This window comes from Megalobrama amblycephala, linkage group LG5, assembly GCF_018812025.1.
Source record: "Megalobrama amblycephala isolate DHTTF-2021 linkage group LG5, ASM1881202v1, whole genome shotgun sequence".
In the NCBI taxonomy this organism is placed as follows: Eukaryota; Metazoa; Chordata; class Actinopteri; order Cypriniformes; family Xenocyprididae; genus Megalobrama; species Megalobrama amblycephala.
Genome location: NC_063048.1, coordinates 1 through 24,844, shown reverse-complemented (window position 1 = coordinate 24,844; position 24,844 = coordinate 1). Strand labels below are relative to the sequence as shown.

General features: G+C 40.5%; 1 pseudogene; it reads right to left on the bottom strand.

Moving 5' to 3' along the window:
• Nucleotides 1–457: 457 nt before the first annotated feature.
• LOC125268251 lies at nt 458–9,653 on the bottom strand (annotated as a pseudogene).
• Nucleotides 9,654–24,844: the final 15,191 nt, after the last annotated feature.

Sequence of the window (24,844 nt, the reverse complement as noted above, 5' to 3'; positions counted from 1 at the left end):
TCGAGCAAGACACAGAACTCAAGTGTGCGCGTGTGTGTGTGTGTGTGTGTGTGTGTGTGTGTGTGTGTGTTCACTACTCTCTGATCCTAATGTGTGTGCACTAACTTGTATGGGTTACCATCCCTTTATGTCACTTTCACTATAATATGTGAAATATAAAACATTAATCACATGTATCTCATAACATCAGTGTATGTCATAGTTTCATGGAGTGTCTTGTCTTAGAAATGGTAATAAGAAAGGCTAAATCTGTGTTTAGTTTATATATGCATCTCTGAGTGATTCATTAACATCTCTGTGTGTTAATGAAAAATGATATAAACTCAGTTATCCCTGATTTAAAGAGAAATAAATGTGTAAAAGAGGAAATCATTATAATCAATCGTAGTCTAGGAAGGTGGGAAAAGCCTATACATAAAAATAAAGTCGCAGAATATTTTCTTCAGTTTAGGTTCAGTTAGATGATCCCTAAATCCCAGCCAATGGATGCTCCATTTCTGAGGAGTCTTTGTTTTCCAGAGCGACTGAGCTTCTGCCAGAAGACCCTGGTGTCCTCTCCAGGTTCAGGCCAGCTGAGATAGCTCTTCTTCTGGATTAGTCTCTTCATCCTGTAGTACGGAGACAGCTGATGACTCGGAATATGCTCCAGGAACACCAGGATGAGAACGTCTTTTTTCTCATTAAAGAGACAGAAACTAGCAACTCGGATCTCTCGGGAACACCGACTAATCACACAGATGGTTTTGCAACTACTATAAATGCTGTTAACAATATTATCCATGATAGGTTTGCCTGGTTCAAAGTCCCTGTGGTGCAGACACAACTTCCAGCCCTGCTCGCCTTCCAGCTGAGGCAACAGTTTCCTCATTACCCACAATTCATCATGAACATTATAGGAAATAAAAGCATCATACTGCAGACCATTGGGCTTTCTCTGCTGTTTGTTATCGTGGAGAAAAGCAAGGAGAAGGTAGTAGGCATAAACAACCTGCCATCTGAGGAAGTGAAAGAGAAAAGAGCCAAGAAGGGTCATTGACACTAGTGTGGCTGTGGAAATGAAGCAGAAGAGCCCCACATCTACGTTACATGAATCCACATCCAGATCCAGGAGTTTGTGTCCTTTGACTTTGTCTGGGTAATTGCACGTGAGTTCATAAGCACTCTCGACTTCGGTGTCATTGCTGCTGACGGTCCAGTTGACGAACCAGGCGTTGGTACAGTCACACGAAAGATAATTTCCTCGCAGATCAAGGTAAATCAGAGTTGGCAGAGACCGGATCAAGGTCTTGTTAATGACGGATAAGGCGTTCGTGCTTACATGCAACAGATGCAGTTTACTGAGATTTGCGTTAATGAGAAAGTCCAAAGATTGCAAGCCAACTTTGGACAGGTGGAGTGTCTTGAGGACCCGGAGGGGCAGAAATATTCTCGTAGTGAGTGAAAGGAAGTTCATTCCTGCTGAGATCCAGCTCCCACAGATAAGGAGTGTAAGTGAATGTGTCTGGATCTAAAGAGTTTATATTGAGATTCTCTGCTTGAAGTTCTTCCAAAGACCTCAGTCCCTTGAAAAGGTTTGAGGGCAGATAACACATTCCTTTATGACCTTGGCTAAAAATGTTCAGAGTCTTTAGCTTTCTCAGATTTTGAAAGGGTGGATGATCAAGAGGCTTCTGGTTGTCATATGAGATATAGTTATTGTTCAACAGAAGGGTTTTCAGGTTTAGGAGTCTTTTATTGAACCCTGAGAGAGCTTGTTTGATTGCAAATTCAGGAAAATTAAATTTGTCAATCCATCGAAGGACCCCGCTTCAATAAATGAGATTTGATTGTCTGGATGAGACAAATTCTTCAGGGATTTTAAGGACTCAAAATCTCCCCTACGGACCGAGTCCAGCTTGTTATTCGCTAGATCCAAAATCGTAAGTTTTTGAAGATCTTTTTTAAAATATCCATTGAGAACGAGTCTGTTAGATCCAATCAGTAGAGTTTTTAAGCTTTTCAGATCTTTAAAAGAAAAGTCCTCAATAAAAGATATATAATTGGTCGCTTCCGGTGAGACGGGAACACTGGCGCGTCTTGGCTGCCGCTCCTCTCAACCTACACTTGTTTTATCGTTGTTTTATCTCTAAATCACAGTCGTGGCTTTTTGGAACTTTGGAAAGTGCCTGGGTTTCCCCCGCACCTACGCGATGCTGTACGGCGTTTTAACCCTTGGATTATTGGTTTTATCACAGAGCTATAACCACCGGATCATTGGATTGTTTACAGATTGTGCATCCTACGGCTGGGTTCAAGACGCTCTGGGCAACAACTCTCTGGTTTCCATGGCTGTAAGGTACACTGCTTGTAATCTGCTGAACTTAAAGAGAAACTATTATCTGCCTAACGACATATACAAACTGTGCCGTAATGTCGGTGTTTTGCGACCCCCGCGCTATATTCATCGTGCGTCAAAGCGCAGATTTTCTCCTTCTTCAGTGGATAACATATGTGTGCCGGCATACCAGCGTTCTGTATTTCGAATGGTGAGTGCGGGCGCAGACTTAAATAACTTGTCAGCGCTGCCTCGCATAGAGCTGTCTTCACTAGCCTCTACACTAACAGATTTTTCATCGGATAACAGCGGTGTGTCGTCATCTCAGCGCAATGTTCAACGAGCACTGTGTGCTGACAAATTGCCGCGACCTCAAAGTACTGAGAAGTCGTCGCAATGTTCTGCGATCCCGCGCGTGGTGAAATCTGCGCTTTTTAACACACGTTCTGTGAACAATAAATCCCTCATCTTATCTGACATTATCATTGAAAAAGGACTTGACTTGGTGTGCCTTACAGAAACTTGGCACAACCAGTCAGATGGTCTTCTGTTTAATGAACTTACACCTACTGGCTATGGGTTATTTGATTCCCCTCGCTCGTCTGGTAGGGGAGGGGGTATTATTGTTTTATTTAAACAAGATATAACATTTAGGCCAGTAGCATTTCATATGTTATCCCCCAGTTTAAATCTTTTGAGTGTCTGGCTTTGAGTATCTCTGCACCCAGTTCGATTGTAATTGCTACTGTTTATAGACCACCTAAGCCTAATGCTGCCTTCTTATCGGAATTTGCTGACTTGTTGTCAATGTTGTGCCTTAAGTTTGAGAAAACTCTTATCCTAGGGGATTTCAATATTCATGTGGACAAAAAAGACTCTGCGATGACAAAGGACTTCCTGTCTTTACTGGAGTGTTTTGACCTTAAACAGCTGGTGGACTTCTCTACTCACAACAAGGGCCACACCCTAGATCTAGTTATTTCTAGTGGATCATTTTTGTCCCAGCCTTACACCGTAGACCTAGGTCTGTCTGACCATTTTGCTGTCCTTTTTAATATGGAATTGGAAAATCCCAATATCTCTACATCCCGTACTATAATGTATCGGAATTGGAAATCAATTGATCTCCAGGATTTTTCTGCTTTTATTGAGTCCTCTTTAATGTGTTTCTCTTTTACTGACCCTTTGGAGGACAAAGTCTCGCTGTTAAACTCAGTTCTTTTGTCTGGTTTAGATTCATTTGCACCTATGAAATCTCGCTCTGTTTCATATGTTCGCTCTGCCCCTTGGTATAATAATGAGCTGCGTACCAAGAAGGCAATGTGTCGTAAGATGGAGCGAAGGTGGCGTCTCTGGTATGAATGTTCATCTTCATGCTTGGAAGGACAACTTAAATGAATATAAGTCTGAGATTGCTTCTGCTAGGTCCCAGTACTTTTCTCAGATTATTATTAATAACCAGAGCAAACCCAGACAATTGTTTCATGTTATTAACAAACTTTTAAAAGGTGATAATTCCTCCCATACACCCATTGCAGCTGACCTTTGTGATAGGTTTCTTGATTTTTTCAGTTCTAGGATTGAGAAGGCTCGTAGTAGTTTGAGCCGCACTGCTGTGATCGATGACTCTGCTTTCTGTACCCTTCACTTTTCTGGTTCTCCTCTCTCAAACTTCTCTATACTTGATTTAACCTCTCTGGGCAAGGTAGTGTCACAAATGAAGGTTACCACCTCCATAACTGACCCACTTCCTACCTGCTTGTTCAAAGCATGCTTTCCTTGTTTAAGCGATGTGGTGCTGAGCATTGTTAATGACTCTCTTTCCTCAGCGGTTGTACCAGCAGCTTTTAAAATAGCTGCTGTTACTCCGGTACCTAAAAAGCCGAACGTTGATCTTGACAACTTACACAATTATCGTCCGATTTCTAATCTCCCTTTTTTAGCAAAAATTTTGGAACGAACAGTTGCATCTCAGTTGTATGCTCATCTAACAACGAATAATTTATTTGAGCCCCTTCAGTCTGGTTTTCGTAAATTTCATAGCACAGAAACAGCCTTAGTGAAGGTTACTAATGACTTGTTACTTGCTGCGGATTCTGGCTGCCTGTCAATTTTAATCCTTCTCGATCTCAGTGCTGCCTTTGACACTGTTGATCATTCTGTTTTACTCTCTCGTATGGAATCTGTGTTTGGCATCACTGATACTGCTCTTGATTGGTTTAAGTCCTATCTCACCGACCGTAGGCAATTTGTCTCCATGGGTGGGCACAAGTCTAACATTGGCTCAATCAAATTTGGGGTGCCACAGGGATCTATTTTGAGTCCTATACTCTTTAGTATGTATATTTTTCCCCTTGGTCATCTTTTGCAATCTCTGGGTCTTAAGTATCATTTTTACGCAGATGACACTCAAATTTACATTCACTCAAAACCTGAAGATCACACTGCAGTGGCGTTTCTCGAACATTGCATATCGGAGATTAAAATTTGGATGTCAAAGAATTTTCTCTGCCTTAACAGTGATAAGACAGAGGTCATGCTGCTTGGCTCTATTCACCAAATACGCAAAGCTGGTTCTCCTTCACTTGATGGCACTGTTCTCGAGTTTCAAACAAAAATAAAAAACCTGGGGGTGATATTTGATTCTCATCTCACATTTGATCCACATGTACAGAATACCGTTAAAACATCATTTTTTCACCTCCGAAACATCGCAAGGCTTCGTCCTATGCTTTCTTTTAATGTTGCAGAAAAACTGATCAATACCTTTGTTTTTTTGCGCATTGATTATTGCAACGCCCTGCTCGCGGGAGTATCGAAAAATACCCTCAACAAACTCCAATATGTTCAAAACTCAGCTGCCAGAATCCTAACAAGGACAAGAACCCGAGAGCATATCACCCCTATCTTGGAGTCCCTACATTGGCTTCCCGTCAGGTTTCGTGTAGATTTTAAAATTCTCATTACACGACTTAGCCCCACCCTATCTATCTGAGCTTTTAACAGTTTATACTCCCAGGCGTGAGCTCCGTTCTTCGGAGTTAGGCCTCCTGACCGTTCCCACGACTCGCATGCGCACGATGGGTGACAGGGCTTTCTCTTCCTATGCTCCAAAACTTTGGAACTCTCTCCCCTGTGATATTAGACATGCAAACTCTCTTAGTGTTTTTAAAGTTTCTCTTAAAACTTATTTTTTTAGACTTGCTTATATGTAATTTGTATTTATTTTTTTTTTTTTACTATTTCGTATCTATTTATCTTTCTATTTATTATTTTTACTATTTATCTATCTTCTTTATTGTGTATTGACTGGTTATTTCTTTGTACTATGTGTAAAGCGCTTTTTGTCTACAGTTTCGCTTCAGACAGTGCACTGTAGTGTCCCTGAGGTAAAACTAGAATCATTCGCCGCTATAGGAGAGGAAGAATTATCTAAACTTATCAAATCATCAAAATCAACAACATGTATGTTAGACCCAATGCCGACTAAACTACTGAAAGAAATGCTTCCAGAGGTCGTAGGTCCACTTCTTGATATAATTAATTCATCGTTAACACTAGGATACGTGCCAAAAACTTTTAAGCAGGCTATTATTAAACCTCTTATTAAAAAACCTCAACTAGATCCGAGAGATTTAGTAAATTACAGGCCAATCTCGAATCTACCTTTTCTGTCAAAGATACTAGAAAAGGCAGTTTCAACACAACTGTGCTCCTTTTTAGAAAGAAATGGAATCTGTGAGGATTTCCAGTCAGGATTTAGACCATACCATAGTACTGAGACTGCTCTCGTTAGAGTTACAAACGATCTACTCTTATCATCCGATCGTGGCTGTATTTCTCTATTAGTGTTATTAGATCTCAGTGCTGCTTTTGACACTATCGATCACAACATTCTTTTAAAAAGACTTGAAAACTATATTGGCATTAGTGGAATTGCTTTGGCATGGTTCAAATCTTACTTATCTGACCGTTATCAGTCTGTAGTAGTTAATGAAGAGATGTCGTATCGATCACAAGTTCAATATGAAGTACCACAAGGCTCAGTACTAGGACCGTTGCTTTTCACTCTGTACATGCTGCCCTTAGGAGAGATAATTAGGAAGCATGGTGTTAGTTTTCACTGCTACGCTGACGATACTCAGCTCTATATTTCCTCGCGCCCTGGCGAAACCTACAAATTCACAAAACTAACAGAATGCATAGCTGACATTAAAAACTGGATGACAAGAAATTTCTTATTATTAAATTCAGAAAAAACTGATATCCTAATCTTTGGACCAAAAACTTCCTCACGAAAAAACCTTGAATACTCTCTAACACTTGACGGGTGCTCCATTAAATCTTCGTCCTCAGTTAGGAACCTGGGTGTGCTCTTTGATACCAATCTTTCATTTGAAAGTCATGTTTCTAGTATCTGTAAAACCGCCTTCTTCCATCTAAAAAATATATCTAAATTACGACATATGCTCTCAATGACAAATGCGGAACAGTTGGTTCATGCATTCATGACCTCAAGACTAGATTACTGTAACGCTCTACTGGGTGGTTGTTCTGCTCGGCTTTTAAACAGACTACAGTTGGTCCAAAATGCGGCAGCTAGAGTTCTTACTAGAACCAGAAAGTATGACCATATTAGCCCAGTTCTGTCAACATTACATTGGCTCCCTATTAAACATCGTATAGACTTTAAAATCTTGCTACTTACTTATAAAGCTCTAAATGGTTTAGCTCCCCAATATCTAAGCGAGCTCTTGGTGCATTATAGTCCTTCACGTCTATTGCGATCTCAGAATTCAGGCCAGTTGATAATACCCAGAATATCAAAATCAACTGAAGGCGGCAGATCCTTTTCCTATTTAGCACCTAAACTCTGGAACAATCTTCCTAGCATTGTTCGGGAAGCAGACACACTCTGTCAGTTTAAATCTAGACTAAAAACACATCTCTTTGCTCTTGCATACACATAACACATTATCAATACATTAACATTTTTCAAATCCATTAAAGGATTGTTACGCTGCAATAATTAGGTCAGCCTGGAACCGAGAACATTTCCTATAACACTAGATATACCTGTACATCAGAATAAGAATGGCATCTACGCTAATATCTGTCTCTCTGCTTATCCTGAGGTTTTCCGGGTGCTGGATCCAGGCCGTATCCAGATCAGATGGAGAACCTGTGTCTGGACCTGACTACAACGTAGCCCAGGAGACAATGGGCCTACAGATCCAGTTCTGGCTGCATCTATAATTCAGATTTTTAAATCTCCGTATCCGCTTACATATATTTATATATAATCTATTTTTAATCTCTATAATAAAAATGTATAATTCAGATTTTGATTTGATCTCCATATCCATTTACATATATTATATATATCTTCCAAGGGGTTTTTTCCCTCCTAGGACTTTTTTCCCAGTGCTAGCACGCTGGGTTTTTCTCCTAGGGGTTTTTTTCCACCCCTGGGAGTCAGCCGACATTGGCTTAATGTAGCACCATCTTGTATATGTTACATATTACCACGCTTGCTTGTACAGCTTATTTTTAACCATTTCTCTTTTTTCTGTGCTCCTAATATGTAAAGCTGCTTTGAAACAATTACAAATTGTAAAAAGCGCTATATAAATAAATTTGACTTGACTTTGAGAATACCCTTTTAAAGGCGCTATATAAAATAAAGTTTATTATTATTATTATTATAATTACTGTACATCTGAAGGGTCTGTAATTGGGTTAAGTTGGCAAAATCAACACGACTTATGCTCTTTATATGGTTGAAGGTGAGGTCCAAAAACTGAAGACCCGGCAGGCTGCTGATGACAGCAGGAACGCTGTTCAGTCTGTTGTTGGACAGGTCCAGCTCGGTTAACTGTGTGCAGAACTGCATCTCGTCTTTGGATATGGATGTAATGTTGTTCCCCTGCAAGCCCAGAAATCTCAGAGAAGAAATCAGACAGACGTTCCTCATCAAAGCTTTCACCTTTACATCCCCCAGAGAGTGAAGCCTCAGGCTGGCCAGAGAAGAGCTGAAGGTCTGCAGGAGATCTGTGATCTTCTCCACGGGCAGCTGTATTCCACTTAGATTCAGATGTCCACGCTTTGAAGATAGCTTCTGTCCTGCACATCCCATGTCATGTTCTCAGCAATAAAAGCCAAGACCAAATTATCCAGGTGAGGGAAAATATCTGCAGTGACACTGAACACTTCCAAAGGATTCTGAAATAAATCCAGGACTTTCAGTCTCAAAGATATGTTGGACACCTCCGAGGTCTGAAAAGAGCTGAAGTTATTGCTTCCAATGTGCACTTCCTGTAATTGAGGTCATGAAAAGAGCAGCTGAACTTTGCTTATTTGCTTCAGATGATTTCTGGATAGATTTACTTTTCTTAAACTGATCAGGGGTGAAAATGCAGAGATGTTGATATTTGCGATCAAGTTGTCATTTAGATGCAACACAGTGAGATTTCTCAGATCCTGAAACATTCCTCCAGAGATGTCTGTCAGTTTGTTGAAGGCCAGATTCAACTCCTGCAAAGCCACCAAACTGCTGAACGCTCCGTCCTCCACCTCCCGGATCCTGTTGTGTAGTGCAATAAAACTTTTAAGATTAGACAGATGAGAGAAATACTCCTGGTGTATCTTCTGTATGACATTGTCAGAAACGTCCAGATATGTGACTTTGTCCGGTATATTCCTTGGTATAAAATGCAGGTTCCTCTTATTACAGAACACATTTATGTTTTGTGCATATTTCAAAGACCCTCTGATGGTACAGTTCTTTACTGAGTATCCATTGACCAGATTCATGAAAACACAGCAGTGAAGCAGCCATGAAGTCAAGCGAATGAAGCACAAACCAGCCTCTCTCTTCCACATTCTGAGATTTATCCTGTTATTATTCACTTAAATGAGTAAATCATCCAGGTGGAATTCTTGACTTTTCTTCTCTTCAGTGTTCCTAAGAAAGAGAAGACCAGAGTAAGTGCAGTGATGACGGTGTTACGCACAGTGTCAGTGACGCATGGGTAACCCATTTAATCCCACCGATCACAACAGTGACTGCAAAGAAAGATTTCATTTATGAAGCTAAAACTGGTGTTTTTGTGCATTTACTGCAAATATGGAAAAAGTTAAGGGTCTCAATGACATATGTGCAGTTTCTCATGGTTAGTGCAAATGATCACATGACCAGAGCAGTTTAATTCGTGTTTGCACCATCAGTAGATGATGGCTGCATCAAAGCTTCAAAACAAAAGGTTAATAAAGTCTGGTAACTACAGAGCCCTGCACATGATATGCAAGGAAATAAAGTCAATCGTGCAGACAATTAACTAATTAATTCCCCCGATTTGCTGAATTGTGAGCACAATTTACTGGTTTGTTCCCCATTTTTTGATGAATCGTGGGCATTATTTACTCATTTGTTCCCGCTATTTGCAAAATCATAACTATGATTTACCCATTCTTCCTGCTGATGCTTCACGTTTTATTGGTTGTACCAACTTTTGTCTCCTTAAAGGCTGGCTTTTATGGTTCGGTAGCTTATAAAAACTTAGTTATGGGTTTTTTAGCTTGTTAGCTGTACACCATGTCACATAGCAGCTTTTAGGCATTGTTCTGTTTTTGTTATATGTCAGAAATGACAAGGAAGCAGCCTCACACAATACAAAGTCAATGGAGACTGTTGGATTGCCCCCCCCCCCCCCGGTGGGCGTGGCCTAAATGCGCTCTGTCTCTATGAGTGAGCGATGGAGAGGAGGAGCCTAAAGGAAAACCCTGCCCTCTATTCAATGTTCCGTTTCACTTGGAAATACGTCACAACACTGGAGAAAACCTCCGGTTCACAGGGACTGTAACTATTTCTTTCAATCAATTTCTAAATTGTGTGCATGATTAACTATTTTGTCTTGCGAATTATTTAGCCTACTATTTTTTTCCTGCATGTGATATAAGGGGCTCCATATTTAACATAAAGATATGACAAAGATGCGGTGACATCATGGTCAGAACAACAGGTTAGAGATGAGGCTCCGTCAGAAAAAAGGTAGAAAACAGTGACAACTGTAGATACATAAAGCTTTCAGGATAAAAAATAGCCAGTGAACAAGATGACTACCACATCGAAAATGAGAAGACAAGGAAAACCAGGACATTTGAAAGAAACTGACAATAAAACACAGAGCACGAACAGCGCTAGCTTAGATGCTACTAGTCGCGAGGAGCAGGTAGCACGTGAGGGTGAAATGTCTTTGATACAAGAAATGAGAAAACTTTGTGAAGAAAACAGTTAGGGACATAAACGAATAACAAAGACCCTTGAACGCTTGGAAAAGACTGTGAGAGATATTAAGGAGCAGCTCAGTGACCACCAGCAGAGGATCGGTGAGCTGGAGTGAGCGATGTGGAAGATGTGGGGGCAGAGCAGCACCGTGTGATACGGCACCTGTTTCAACATGAAAAACAACTCACAGCTGTTTGTGATGATTTACAAAACAGGCTGAGGAGAAACAACCTTCGATTATTTCAAATACCAGAGAGGAGTGAACATGGGGACATGGTTGCGTTAAAGTACTGACGTTACCATATCAGGAACATGGCCTAAACAACTAAACGAGATGGTGTCATTTCACTGGTCTAAACAAGGATTTAGGTACTTGGGGATTATTATCACACCTGAAACTACAAGACTTTTTGAGGCGAACTATAATAAGCTATTTAATCAAATAAGGAATGATCTAGTTCGTTGGGAAGTTCTTCCTTTATCTCTGTTTGGAAGAGTTGAGACCATAAGGATGAACCTGCTCCCACGTTTCCTATTTTTATTCCAGTCGTTACCCATAAGATTTCCAATTTCCACTTTTAATATGTTGAACAAATTAATTTCTCAATTTATATGGCAACACAAAAGACCTAGAATTAAACTTAAAACACTTTATCTGGCTAAAAATAAAGCAGGTTTGGCTTTGCCAAATATAAAATTTTATTATTGGGCAGCTCAGCTAGCAGCAATTGTGACTTGGATCAGTGGAGATGAGGAAGCAAAGTGGACTCAAATGGAGCAAGGGGAAGTTAAGGGCGCACAACTGTCTGCCCTACCCTTTATGGATCTAAAACATGTCAGTAAAATGAAGATTGAAAATGAATGGATAAATCATACAATAAAGGTATGGGCAGAAGTGAAGAAAACACTTAAGGATGTTCGAGCTATGGCCATAGTGGGTAATGTAGATTTTCCACCTTCAGTGAGTGATCATGGTTTTAGGAGATGGGCAGTTAAAGGCCTCTTTATTTTTAGTCAGCTCTTTGAAGAAACACACTTAAAGTCTTTCACACAACTTCAGGAACAATTCGATCTTCCCACAAGCGATTTTTATAGATATTTGCAAATTAAGCACTACATTACAAACCATAAGGAAAAAGAAAGACTTGGCAAAATCCCAAATGGAATAGAACAATATTTTATTACAATTACAGAAAAACGTCTCCCTGTCGGTGAACATGTTTCTCTTCTTTATAAAAGATTGTTAACAAACATGGCTGGAAACACTTACAATATTTAGGAAAAGTGGGAAATAGAAGCTAATACAGTAATAGAGGACGAGTTATGGGATAAACTCTGTTATAGGTGCCATAAGGGAATGAACAGTCAACAGTGGAAGGAATTCAACTGGAAAATTAAAATACGTTATTTTCCTCTGGTTATTTCAAATTTTGTAAAAGACCCCTCTGCAGCTTTATGCTGGAGACAATGTGGTAAAACAGGCGACCATACACATATATTTTGGGACTGTCCAGTAATCCTTGCGTATTGGAAAAATATTAAAGAAGAGATGGAGAAAATTGTAAAAAGAGAAGTTCCCTCAAATGTACGATTTTTCTTACTGGGTGTTATATCAGTTGATGTTTTCAATGCTGACCAAAGATATATTTTACGTGTATTACTACTAATTGCCAAAAAAAAAAAAAAAAAAAAAATTACTGCTAACTGGAAGTCTGTGAAATCACCAACTATAACTGAATGGAAACAGAGACTAAAACAGATTTACATGATGGAAAAAATGACTGCATCATTACAGTTGAAAACTGACCTTTTTAATCAGAGACGGCACATGGTTAAAGAATATTTAAATTTATAAATTAAAATAAGTTTGTTATTGTACCACTTGTCTCAGAAAATGTTCTTTTTGTTTTGTTCTGTGAAAAAAATATAAATAAAAAGTTCCAAAAAAAAGATATGACAAAGATTTCTGGTACACATGATCTTTAATGTGTCTATATTAATATATGAATTAACAGTTATTCAGTTTTGTCGAGTGTGGTCATAGAATGAGTAATCATGGTGATGGAAATGGTAGTGACAGGTATGGGATAATACAGGATTTCCAGTTTCAGTTGTTAGGGAAGTAAATACTGTAAATACTGCACTAAATTAAAATCCAGTAAATACTGCACTAAATTAAAAGTTCAAATGCTACAAATTACAGTATTGATGTTTTAAATGCACTTGCACTAATATAATGTAACGGTGTGTCACCACAGGCAAGAAGAAAGCAGGTTTCCAAATAACACAAAAGGTTTATTAATAACTCAAAATGATGGTAAGGCACATCCAGCTGAACATACGTGTCTATTTGTACGTAAAATTTGTCCATTGCAAACGTATGCATGTGACGTATAAATGGACACATACAGTATACGTACGATATACACGTATTTGGGCTTATAAAAAAACGTAAAGGTTTATACATATTTCACATAAATAACGCATAAATGCTTACCTATCGCCTATACTTTAAAGTGTAGCCTATAGGTGGCCGGATAATGTGTGTTTTCTACCAAATTCCATGGATGATTCTCATAACTGCAGCTTATTCGATCAGGTATTGTGCCTTGTAACGTGCTTTTTAAATAATAATAATTTTCATATATAATTCTACATTCATTGGCGTCCAGATCCTTCACGTTCCCTTAACGCAGGGGTGGGGAACATCCGGCCTCCGGGCCTTATACGGCCCGCGAGACAGTTTGATCCGGCCCACGAGTCAATTAAAAATAAATAAATGAATAAGTAATAATAATAATTGTAATCATGTAACCCAGGCTGCGCCGGCGCTGCTGCTGCTCTAAGCATGAGCAGATGAGAGAGAAAGAAACCCTCTGTGAGAAAACGGATATAATTATTATGTTATTATATTATGTAAGTTACAATATAATTATGTTATTGCAGTGATGGAAGTGTTGCAGTGATACAGTGGTGGAGCCTGGCGTGTCTGTGACAGTTTGGATGTTAGCATGATGATGCATTGCTAAAGAGTATCTAACACAGTCTTTTTTCTTCTTTAATAATTAAGATGATGTTTTATGAGCTCAGATTACGTCAGAGTTACTGTAATAATTGGTGAGATTGACCAATCATAACTTTAAAAACACAGCTGTATTTTGGTTACCTCAAGTATCAGATTTTTGAAGGCAGTCTGAGTTGATCTTCTATTGACCAGCTGGTCCAGGTTTGGATTAGCTCAGATCAACTCATTTCCTTGTTGGACCAGCTTTGATCTGCTCATGACCATCTTAAAAGAGCTTGGACCAACTTCGACCTGTTTATAACCACTTTATGACATGTTCCAGAACACAGCACCCCAGCAGCAGCGTTAGCCAGCATGGGACTTTTTACAAGCATAAAAACACAACTTGCTACATGTATGATCATCATGTGAAAATGTGTGCTTTCTGTTCATCACAGGATGCCTGGGTCCACACTAAAAATGAGCAGATCATGCAATGTCCACATTTCAGTGGCTTGAAAAACACTGCGGGCAAAAACAAGACAAGAAAAAGGCAGAAAATCAATGACAAATGGGTCACAAACATAAATTTCTGCAAATGTTCTGGTAAGCCACTATATTAAACTCATTCAAGTTGAAGCGTGATGAACTCTATTAAAGGGATAGTTCATGTGAAGCTGAAATGTGTTTTCAGAAAGAAATCTCCGTCTTCCTCTGGTTCTTCACACACAGAGCTGCTGCGTCCGGCTCAGTGGATTGATCATGTGTGTTGAGTTGTGTATAAAAGTGTTTTATTAACTTTTCTGGGATATTTTCCAACAACATTTATAGCACATGAAGACAGGTGGAGATACAAAAAGAGTCTTTATATATGATATGTAATACATGTGAATGTCAGATTTATTTCCATCATTCTACATCTATATGCCTTTAATTTTCTCTCCATCCATCCATCCATCCATCCATCCAGCCATCCAGCCATCCATCCATCCAGCATTGTGTATGTTTGAAGCCTCAGTCCTTTTCAAATATAAATATAATTCTGTTTTTGCTCTCTTCCTAATAGACTGCCCAGTGCACTGAAACAAAGAAGACTTTCAATTTGTAAAAACCATGGGAACAAGAATATCAAAAAATGGAAGTAACATTGAATTTATTTTATTCAGCTTGAATGTGGATTTCTGTGAGACAGCTTCGGGATTTAAAAAATGAATCTTTTAACTTTCGGAGAAAAAAATAAAGTCATTTGTTTAATTTCAGGGGAAAAAGAGACAAAGGTGCGCTGGCATCTGTGCTCTGGCTGGTATGGACTTTTTATATTGATTTATATTGAATAAAGCTTTGCATGTAAAGTTTAGTTAAAGCTGTAAATAAAACCGTTTTTCGTTTGCGTGAACTTTATTTTCTTTATCTTATATTATGCTACTGAAATGCAGTTTTACTTGCATCTTGTTTTTTTGTTTTTAATGTATGAAAATAATGGACTTAATGTATTGTGTTCTCCAGTGGAGTAAAGCGGAAGGATGCGTTTTTAAAAGTGTTTTTTGTTTGTTTGTTTTTCTCAAAAGCTTAATGCACTAAACCATTAAAGATGATTTTGAATCGTTTTACTATAGAGACACTTGAAGATATCATTGAACTGTATTGATTTGTCCGTGTCTCATGTTTCTCCTGACCACTCCCTCTTGTTTTAGAAGTTCATTTGTCCCAGCTGCTGTTCTTCATTACCCTCCTCAGCTCTTTTCCCCAGTTTCTCTGTCCTCAGTGTGTTGTGTCTTTGTGGTTCTCCTGCAGGAGTCCTGACCCATGTTATTTTTGCGGCTGAAGTGTTTGAGAGGACTGTTTTCCCTCACTGGGGAGGTTTTGTCATTGTTCAATAAAGCTCAAGTGCACATGAGTGTCCTCGCCTCATCTCTACCCACATTTATCATGGAGCTGTGCTGCTTATAGTAATAATAATAATAATAATAATAATAATAATAATGCATTTTATTTAACGGCCGCCTTTCAAAACACCCAAGGTCACATTTATCATGGACCTGTGCTAGCTGAGATATGAAACAGTTTATATTCACACACACACACACACACACACACACATATATACAGTATATATATACAGATTTACAGTTTTAAACTAATTACATGATGTGGCAATTAATCACAATTTAATCAAATCAATTCTTGCTGAAAAATTAAGTTTTGTTTTAGGGTTAGGGTTAGGGGAATGAAGATCCAATCACTGGTTTCCGAAGAAACCAGAGATGGTTATGCACAGTCCATCCTTCAGCTGGCCGTTCCACATCCATGTGGCTGTAAATTCAAAGATGCTGTCACCGATTCTCTCCTTCCATCCCAAAAGAAATAAAACAAAGCAAAGACCCAAAAGACCAAGAAACACCCAAAGCATATGTGATTATAAGATAGAAGATAGATGTATTACAAGTATTCCAAGAAGGAATACTTGTACTTCACTCCAGAATCCGTATGCGTATTTTACTCCAAGTCTGTATGCGTCTTTATGAGTATTAGAAGATAGAAGATAGATGTATTACAGGTATTCCAAGAAGGAATACTTGTACTTCACTCCAGAATCTGTGTACGTATTTTACTCCAAGCCTGTATGTGTCCTTATGAGTACCGAAAAAAAGATTATTTTGTATGGATAATTATAAATGAATGTAATAGATAAATGTATGTATTTAAATATATGTTGGGGTAATCTGCACCAGGGTTGGTGTCTATCAGGCTTTTTTTTTAATGGGGTTATTTAAGAATCGGGTAAACCTGAAGAGGGGTTCAAAATCATATTTGGATAAAAATGTGTGGGTTCTGGGTTCTAGGGGTGTGTGGAGTAAATATTGAACTTAAAAAAAAGGGGGGGTTAGGGTTAGGGTTAGGGTTAGGCTTATGTGAGTCCAATAAACGGACCCCAAAGGAGTCCGAATATGGTTGTGCACTGTCCATTCTCTCAGAGGCCGCTCCACACGCATAAAAGAACGAGAATCGGAAGATGTCGCATCGACAGCCCAAGAACGCTTCCCCGTCCATTGCAAAAAATGAAAATATACACGCACCATGATGATAGAAAGAAGGAAAATAAGATTGTATAAACCAAAACCATCACAGAAAAATTCCCCAATGTATGCTAAAAAACTAGAAAAGGTGATAGAAAGGGATAGATATTTTACAGGAACTCTGTGTCGAGTTACCTGTACTTCACTCCATTTTTATAAACTTTAGTACTCACTGAATTGTAATTTCTCTATATGAACTTTTTTAACCCCTCATGAATTTTTTGTAAAAAGATTTTATTTAAATAGCTATTTTTTAGCCTTATTAATATATTTTTAATTTTATTTGTGAGTGATAGTGGCCATGTATAAGCCCTGTGTATCCGAAAGGTCAAAAGGTCATTTAAAAATTTTGGTGTTAAAATAAAAAGGGAATCCAAAAGAGAGGAATTAAAAATAATCAGGGCTTTTTTCATGCGGGTAACCGTCATCAGGGTTCGCGGCCAGCGGGCTAGCGGACTAGCGGACTAGCGGGCTAGCGAACTAGCGGGCTAGCGAACTAGCGGGCTAGCGGACTCAGGGTTAGGTTTAGAAGGTGGGTAGATTTTGAACATAAAAAACTGAGGGGTAAAATAATTGAAAGGACAGTGACGGTTAGGTTTAGGTTTTAGAATTGGAGTGGGGTTTAGAAAGTAGCGGGTTAGCCGTAAAAGGGGTTTTCCTTTGCTGTAGGTCTAGAGGTTAGGTGAAGAAAAGCAACGCCTCCCCCCAGATAACCGTCTCACAGCTATCCAGTTTGGGATAGGGAGGACGCAGGAGTGCACTGGCCGGCGCATGTTTTTGATGAGGCTGATCCACCCATAAACGCTTGTTTTACCTTTTCTCTCCAATACTCCATTCCCCTAGTTGTTTTATTATTCAGATTTGAAATCGCAACCCCTTCCCAAGGCTCTTCCCATCCCCCTTCCCATACGGATATCAATGAGCTTCCCAAGATTGTCCCCCCCAGAGATGTCCCAATTGGTCCCAAACTAATTCTTCCTTCAATAAGGAGTAGGTATGTCACCAGCAACCATAAAATCCAAATCATCCCAAAATCCGGGCTACTCCTGTAAGGGGTAGATTTAGGCCTGTTGTCAGCGACGGGTAGGTTTAGGTATGTGTAGATCTATGCCAAGTCCAAGAACTAACTCTGCTACCCAAAAGACACATCATCAGTGGTGTACCTCAGGATCATTGGGTGTTTCGGCTCTTTAAACACCAGACACCCTCCTCTGAGGCGGCCCGCCAAGGTGATCAATCCCGGCGTGTGTCCTCCCTCCATCCCAGTACAACCCGACCCAGAACTGATACCAGAAGTCCAAAATTACAACCATTTAACCAAATCCAACCCCAACACCTCAACCAACCTAGAATAACCCTCTGATGCTAGTCACCGATAGAAGATTGGGATCCATTTGAGGCCTTTCCACCCAGGCCACCAACTCTGCGTGCTGTCCAAGTGGACCCAGAGCAGGCGGTACACTTACCTTCTACAGTGCCCCTTCGTTAACACCGCAAGGTCTCCGGGGCACTGCTCGAGGTTCATACTGGCGGGTACCTAAGCACCAAGCTTCTACCAATAATCCCCCCTAGGAACCACCCAACCTTATCCAGACATCACACACTTACCGTGCAACCGTAAAGGCGAATGATTCCTAACCACCTCCCATATTCTCAAGCCTCCTATCTATCTGCACCACTTCTTACACCCATGGTGAACTGAATTAACTCTTTACCCACAATCCTTTGCAACCTTTCTTCGATTTATTTCCACTTTCCACAAGTATCTGACAATCGTCGAATTCTCCTCAGTCACCCATTCGCTTGTTGCCCTGACCAATCACAATCTCAATTTTCCCTCACCATCTTACCGTTCACCAGCACCTTAACCTAACCTCCCTCCCAACATCAACCTAATGCTGATCGTCCTCCAGACCAAAACTGGTCCTGGTGCCGGGCTCGAACTCGGGACTCCTTGCTCCCGAGCCGCCCCACCGACCACCACTCCAACCATCTAGTTCCCTCCACCCCCTACTCCTAGACCTATGAACCTCCTCCACCCAACTGTATTGTTATAGACCGACATTTCTACAAGAAAATATTCCTTGCTCCACGCTGGTCTCGAACTCGGGTCCCTCTGCTTCCCAAGTCATTACTTTAACCACTACACCATCCCAACTCTCCCATTCAAGGTATAATCTTGAATAAGAGGGCTACTCCTGTGAGGGTTAGGATTAAGGTTAGGGTTAGGATTAGGTATGTCGCCGGTGCTCCATCATCTAGAATCCGGGCTACTCCTGTGAGGGTTAGGTTTAGGCAATGTGCAGGTACAGGGATAGCCAAATTATCCCCAGTGACGGTTAGGTTTAGGTATGTCGCCGGTATTCCAGCATCTTAGGGTTAGGGTTAGGGTTAGGTATATAGGTAAAAGCGAGTTTCACCCTCATTAATTCGACCCTCATTAGCATATGCGATCTGATTGGCCGAAGCTTACCTGGCCGTATCTTTTGAAGCGGAGGTCCGACGTGCACATAAGTGGTATCGTTGGATTCAGAAATCTGTCTTCTTTCAGGTAGCGTGGATGTCTGGAAGACAGGTATATAGATAAAAGCGAGTTTCACCCTCATTGGTTCCACCTTCATTAGCATATGCGATCTGATTGGCCAAAGCTTACCTGGCCGTATCTTTTGAAGCGGAGGTCCGACGTGCACATAACTGGTATCGTTGGATTCAGAAAGCTGTCTTCTTTCAGGTAGCGTGGATGTCTGGAAGACAGGATGTTGCTAGGGTAAATTTTAGGTCGGGTTATCCTGAGTAGGTCTGTGAGACGGTTAGGTTTAGGGTCAGTTTTAGGTCGGGTTATCCTAGTAGGCCTGTGAGACGGTTAGGTTTAGTTTTAGGTCGGGTTATCCTGAGTAGGTCTGTGAGACGGTTAGGTTTAGGGTCAGTTTTAGGTCGGGTTATCCTGAGTAGGCCTGTGAGACGGTTAGGTTTAGGGTCAGTTTTAGGTCGGGTTATCCTGAGTAGGCCTGTGAGACGGTTAGGTTTAGGGTCAGTTTTAGGTCGGGTTATCCTGAGTAGGTCTGTGAGACGGTTAGGTTTAGGGTCAGTTTTAGGTCGGGTTATCCTGAGTAGGTCTGTGAGACGGTTAGGTTTAGGGTCAGTTTTAGGTCGGGTTATCCTGAGTAGGCCTGTGAGACGGTTAGGTTTAGGGTCAGTTTTAGGTCGGGTTATCCTGAGTAGGCCTGTGAGACGGGTTGTTTGATTGACCGCCGCAATCTGTTTGTTTGTTTGGTTGTTGAGCTTAAAACGTTCTGTTCTTAGTCACTGCCCAGATTGGCTTTGTTCTGTTGAGTAGTTAAATATTGTATTAAATTGGATGCTAATAAAGTACTATAAATCGAATCCATCTTGAAAATTCCACTCTAAGTGGCCAAAAGGTCAAAGGTCAAGACTGGCGGATATGGCCTGGTTGGCATCTTGCAATAATAAAACGTACGTAATAACTACTGTAAATCAAATGAAGTCTAAAAATCGAAAGATAGGCCTAAGACGTTCCCAAAAGGTCGAAGGTCGTGACTGGCGGATGCAAAGAATAAAAGGTAGCAAAAAGGTAATACAAGTCTTTATAAAAACAGTTTTCCAGCCAGTTTGTGTGTGTGTGTTTGTGAAAGAGAGAGAGAGAGATAGAGAGAGTGTGTGTGTGTGTGTGTGTGTGTGTGTGTGTGTGTGTGTGTGTGTGTGTGTGTGTGTGTGTGAAAGAGAGAGAGAGAGAGAGAGAGAGTGTGTGTGTTATTTTCTGCTAAAATATTGGAATTCTTAGCAGTTTCTTACACATGGCTATTCACAGTTTTATCCAGGAGAGGGCGACGAGAAGCCAAGGGTAATATCCTGGAATAGATAGATAGATAGATGATAGATAGTTAGTTAGAGAATAAAGAAAAAAAAATAGATAGAAAATAGATAGAAAAAATACATCCAAATGAAATAACCTGTGAAATCAATTGTCTTTTTAGCAAAAAGGAAATGCAAGTCTTTATAAAAACAGTTTTCCAGCCAGTTTGTGTGTGTGAGTGTGTTTGTGAAAGAGAGAGAGAGTGTATCATTACAATTCAGAATTGAACAATTTAAGATAAAACAGCAGATAGGCTTGAGCAATTTAGACTATTGAACATGTAAAGGAAGAACATATTGTTCCTCTCAAAGGTTGTGTAAAGTGTTGGGTGCTGGTATGGATGGATGGATGGATGGATGGATGGATAGAGATTAGTTTTACGATATTTCTGTGCAGAGTTTGATGAAGTTTTGTGTTAATGAAGGTTTATGGAGCATAGGGACTAGCATGTTTAAAGTTGGTGGGGTGAGGAGTTAATTGGGTTAAGGGTTAGTGAGGCTAGGGCTAGCAGCTCTGAGGTTTGGGTTAGGGGCTAGTCTGGGGGTTAACTGCGAGTAGGTTAAGGGTTAGTGAGGCTAGGGTTAGCAGCTCTGAGGTTTGGGTTAGGGGCTAGTCTGGGGTTAACTGCGAGTAGGTATATAGGTAAAAGCGAGTTTCACCCTCATTAATTCGACCCTCATTAGCATATGCGATCTGATTGGCCGAAGCTTACCTGGCCGTATCTTTTGAAGCGGAGGTCCGACGTGCACATAAGTGGTATCGTTGGATTCAGAAATCTGTCTTCTTTCAGGTAGCGTGGATGTCTGGAAGACAGGTATATAGATAAAAGCGAGTTTCACCCTCATTGGTTCCACCTTCATTAGCATATGCGATCTGATTGGCCAAAGCTTACCTGGCCGTATCTTTTGAAGCGGAGGTCCGGACGTGCACATAACTGGTATCGTTGGATTCAGAAAGCTGTCTTCTTTCAGGTAGCGTGGATGTCTGGAAGACAGGATGTTGCTAGGGTAAATTTTAGGTCGGGTTATCCTGAGTAGGTCTGTGAGACGGTTAGGTTTAGGGTCAGTTTTAGGTCGGGTTATCCTGAGTAGGCCTGTGAGACGGTTAGGTTTAGGGTCAGTTTTAGGTCGGGTTATCCTGAGTAGGTCTGTGAGACGGTTAGGTTTAGGGTCAGTTTTAGGTCGGGTTATCCTGAGTAGGCCTGTGAGACGGTTAGGTTTAGGGTCAGTTAGGGTTAGGGTTAGGTATATAGGTAAAAGCGAGTTTCACCCTCATTAATTCGACCCTCATTAGCATATGCGATCTGATTGGCCGAAGCTTACCTGGCCGTATCTTTTGAAGCGGAGGTCCGACGTGCACATAAGTGGTATCGTTGGATTCAGAAATCTGTCTTCTTTCAGGTAGCGTGGATGTCTGGAAGACAGGTATATAGATAAAAGCGAGTTTCACCCTCATTGGTTCCACCTTCATTAGCATATGCGATCTGATTGGCCAAAGCTTACCTGGCCGTATCTTTTGAAGCGGAGGTCCGACGTGCACATAACTGGTATCGTTGGATTCAGAAAGCTGTCTTCTTTCAGGTAGCGTGGATGTCTGGAAGACAGGATGTTGCTAGGGTAAATTTTAGGTCGGGTTATCCTGAGTAGGTCTGTGAGACGGTTAGGTTTAGGGTCAGTTTTAGGTCGGGTTATCCTGAGTAGGCCTGTGAGACGGTTAGGTTTAGGGTCAGTTTTAGGTCGGGTTATCCTGAGTAGGTTAGGGTTAGGGTTAGGGTTAGGCTTATATGAGTCCAATAAACGGACCCCAAAGGAGTCCGAATATGGTTGTGCACTGTCCATTCTCTCAGAGGCCGCTCCACGTGCATAAAAGAACGAGAATCGGAAGATGTCGCATCGACAGCCCAAGAACGCTTCCCCGTCCATTGCAAAAAATGAAAATATACACGCACCATGATGATAGAAAGAAGGAAAATAAGATTGTATAAACCAAAACCATCACAGAAAAATTCCCCAATGTATGTTAACAAACTAAAAAGGTGATAGAAAGGGATAGATATTTTACAGGAACTCTGTGTCGAGTTACCTGTACTTCACTCCATTTTTATAAACTTTAGTACTCACTGAATTGTAATTTCTCTATATGAACTTTTTTAACCCCTCATGAATTTTTTTGTAAAAAGATTTTATTTAAATAGCTATTTTTTAGCCTTATTAATATATTTTTTAATTTATTTGTGAGTGATAGTGGCCCTGTATAAGCCCTGTGTATCCGAAAGGTCAAAAGGTCATTTAAGAATTTTGGTGTTAAAATAAAAAGGGATCCAAAAGAGAGGAATTAAAAATAATCAGGGCTTTTTTTTCCATGCGGGTAACCGTCATCAGGGTTCGCGGCCAGCGGGCTAGCGGACTAGCGGGCTAGCGAGCTAGCGGGCTAGCGGACTCAGGGTTAGGTTTTAGAAGGTGGGTAGATTTTGAACATAAAAGAACTGAGGAGGGGTAAAAAAATTTTTTGAAAGAACAGTGACGGTTAGGTTTAGGTTTTAGAATTGGAGTGGGGTTTAAAAAGTAGCGGGTTAGCCGTAAAAGGGGTTTTCCTTTGCTGTAGGTCTAGAGGTTAGGGTTAGAAGAAGGGGAGGCATAGGGGATCGGAAAAGGATACAAATCTAGCAGTCTGAGGGCCTCAAAGAAAAAAAACTAGCAATCTGAGAGCATCAGAGATACAAATTTAGCAGTCTGAGAGCATCAGAGATACAAATTTAGCAGTCTGAGAGCATCAGAGACACAAATTTAGCAGTCTGAGAGCATCAGAGACACGAATTTAGTCATCTGAGAGCATCAGGAAAATAAAATTTTAGTAATCTGAGGGCATCAGAAAGATATAAATTTATAGCAGTCTGAGAGCATCAGGAAGACAAAAAGTCTAGCAGTGCGAGTGCAACAGAAAGAAGGATGCAAATCTAGTAATACGAGAGCATCTAGGTTTCATTAAGTCCCCTAGGAAATTTTGTATCCAATTTTCTGATCCAAGTAGCTTCCGCCTTGAGACGATCCTTAAGTGACCAATTGGGGTTGGACTGCAATCCGGTTGCGCGCAGCGCATGTACACCATGTAAAAGAAAATGCTGGACAACATATCTGCGTTTTTCAATTTTGTGGGTTATGTTATGTACGTGCTGGTAAATCCTAACTCTCAATTCATTTTTTGTCTGTCCAACATACTGTTTCTTACACTTGGTGCAAAATACTAAATAGACACAATTGCAGACCTCGTGCGAAAGTGCTCTGGGGAGCTGGAAGACCTTTTTTGAAAAACGACTGACCACCATATGAGCCGATGAGTAGTACTTGCAGCGGCCCACCCTGCCTTTTGGAGGATCTTTATAAATTTTACTCTGAACTAATCTGTCCATCAAATTGGTGTTTCTGCGGTAGGCTGCAATGGGTCTATGTCGTGTGAGGAATTTTGAAGGCTCCAGGAATTTTTGGAAATTAGCTTTAATGCATCGATTCAGTTGCTGGCTTTGGAGGGAGAAATGTGCAACCAAGGGCACGATCTTTTCTCTCGAAGTGATCTCGACCTCTGAGTCGCTCTGGGTTGATCAAAATGTTTTCAGAGCTTTTCTCAAAAAAAGAGCGCGAATACCCTCTCTGTTTAAGTGCAGAAAAAAGAATTTTTACAGCTGAGAAGAAAGATGTCTCTTGAGTACAAATTCTCTGAATCTCAGGAGCTGCGATTTAATAATTCCCCGAAAAGTATGCTTGGGGTGAAAGCTGTGTTTATGCAGTAACGAGTGGGTATCCGTGTCTTTGAAATAGACTCTGAAGTCCAGCAAGCCTGTTTCCAAAAAACCTGGGCCTTTAAAAGAAACAACATCCAAGAAGTTCACCTCATTAGGATCTACTGTATATTTAATTTTGATGGAGCGTTGATGACTGTTTAAATGATCAGTAAATTTAATAAAGTCTTCCATCGAGTGGGTCCACACACCCCAAACATCATCCAAGAATCTGAAATAAGAATGAGGCCGTTTGGGGGCCGTGGAAAGAGCAGTACTCTCCCAGTCGGCCATAAAAATATTTGCGTACGATGGGGCAAAGCGCTTGCCCATCGCGGTGCCCTTGACCTGTAGGTAAAATTTGGAATCGAATTCGAAATCATTCTTGGTTAGATTTATTTCCAATAATTTTAAAATATATTCATCAGGTCTGTTCGGGTCAGGGTACTGCCGCATACATTTTTCCACGGCTCTCAAACCGGCCTCAGTCTCAATGTTGGTATACAGACTGTC